The sequence below is a fragment of the Lolium rigidum genome, chromosome 7 (genome assembly GCF_022539505.1).
Source record: "Lolium rigidum isolate FL_2022 chromosome 7, APGP_CSIRO_Lrig_0.1, whole genome shotgun sequence".
NCBI lineage: Eukaryota > Viridiplantae > Streptophyta > Magnoliopsida > Poales > Poaceae > Lolium > Lolium rigidum.
In genome coordinates this window covers 312,769,758-312,772,120 of record NC_061514.1, presented here as the reverse complement: position 1 = coordinate 312,772,120, position 2,363 = coordinate 312,769,758, and positions in this window count along the sequence as shown.

The window sequence follows — 2,363 nt, the reverse complement described above, 5'->3', positions numbered from 1 at the left end:
CCCTTCCGAGGAAGCCTTCTTAGCTTTAAGTGAGGTCTAAAAGTAGTTTGAACATGTTACAACAATGAACCATGCAAGCATGAATTATATGCGGTAGAGAATAAATGATCACATGTGGCGAAAATAAGTACACAGCCTTCTTTATCGAACATGTAGATGTTGGATCTTCAAAGGCAACTTATGAAAGTTGTAAACTTATGTATTTATTACAAATATTCTATGACACGTCTATGATATTGTATCTAAGAGATTCTCTCAGAAATAATTTGTGTTATATCCATGGATAAAAACATGAGTATATAACAAGAGAAAGATGACAACACAAATAAAAGCCCATTTAGTACGGTTAGTTCAGATACACCATGTTCAGTACCCCTTCCGTTTCTTTTAACACAAGGCCTCTACAAAAAATAATACTTTCTGCATATACAAGGCCGCTATCTCTTACCAAGAACTGGTTAGATTTATACCTGGTAAGATGGTGCTTATTGATGTAAACATCACGTGCAGCCACAAAGAAAGATACACCACATACACCATGTTTAATTAGCCTGAAAGACAAGATATTTTTCAAACCATAAATCATGATAATTATTAGTTGGCTTGGCCTTATACGGAAAAACAAAGGGGGTACTAAAACTCAAAATACGCAACTTTACTCTAGCTTGTTTGCCTCTCAATTGCCAAATATTCTTTCAATAAAATATGTACACGTTGAACTTTATTTTTTGCCTAAGAATTGTTTCACTTTCTCCATCTTAGCAGTAACCTATAGCTGAGCCTTAATTCTCATTCTACTTTTGGAAATAACAGCCATGCAAAACTCTTATTCAATGTTTGATATTTTCTAGTTGTCAAAATTCATCTCAATCACCACATGACGAAAACAATAACCAAAATCAACAAACACTGTTAGAACATTGATTCCTAAATCCCCAACTCGTTTTCGAAATCTAACACACCCTCATGGAGTTGCCAATCTCTTTGTTGTCACTGCCAAGGGCATCGCGAGGGGGCGGCTGAAGCATAGGGCACTGAAGGGATGGCGATGGAGGAGGGATCACTAGTCAGGATTCTTCAGTAGGCGATGTGTGAGTGCATGTAGGTGTTTGTGCATCTACATTGTAGTGCCTGCTTGTACCAAAAATAACAATTGCATGACGCTGATAGAATAAAAAAGTTAAACATATCCAACACTCGTAGGAAAAGAATTTTGTTATTTTAAATTTTAGAAGTTAATTGAATTTTAAGTGTGTGTGCCAAACAACATAATAATTAATTCCATGGAAGAACTTATGTAACATGTTCAACATAACTCAACAATCACCATATGCACATAATGCTTATATTTCTAACGTTTGGCTAGACAAAAAAAATTGTTTTTGATTTCATGGCCACAAACCAATTCTAGGCATGAGAGTGGGGATTATTATTATTTTTCCTACTGTTCCTACACAAATCTTGTTCCCTCCATATAAACATCCTATTTTGTTTTTCAACTATTTTATGAGGCAAAATTGCTCCTTTGACATCATTTTTCTGCCAAACCTCCAAAATATGCCAAGTAACGCCAATAAAACTAGTTAAAATGATTCATGTCTAACAAGAATATAGGTACATAACCAATATTGTTATCATTATTCTTCTTATATGTTGCTATTTTTTGATTTAGTTAATTCCAAATTTATTTCTTAGACAAAACAATAATTAATTTTCTTTTTTCGATAAAGAATAATTAATTTGTTTCCTCTACATCCAAGTTTAATAAGTACATATATAATTACGTCATATTTTAGATCACTGCCCATTTTCACAATATTCTCCCGACTGTGTGTTTGCAATGCTCTTCGGCATCCTTCCAGAGCCTTTCAAATTATCAGCACATGCCAATGAAATCAAGGAAAACACATGAAGTAATAAATATAAAGAAGAAAAAGACCAAACATTTTTAAACAAGTTGAGTAATGACCGTGTAATGCTATGGCTTCTTAATAATCTGGTAGTAAAAATAAAATATTCCCAAAATCCATGAGAAAACATTTTGATCCTCAGGATGTCTGGTGCCATGTGAACCAAGCTGTCCAAAAGGCAGGAAGAATCAGGCGACCAAGGAAAGGATTCAGCGGAAGCCACACAAGAGTAAAGCAAAAGAAAGATGCAAAGTTAAAAGGCACTGCAGCTCCTCTCCTAGCCACATCGAGCAAAGGATAAGCGAAAGCAAGACAGCGTGATGCCTGCAGAATCTCATGAACCAAGTGGCATTCAACTGGCCAATAGCCCAATAGTCTTCTCTTCACCTCTCTGATCAACCTTGCTCAACAAATTTCGCTTGCATCATGCATGGTTACACATACCAATTAAAA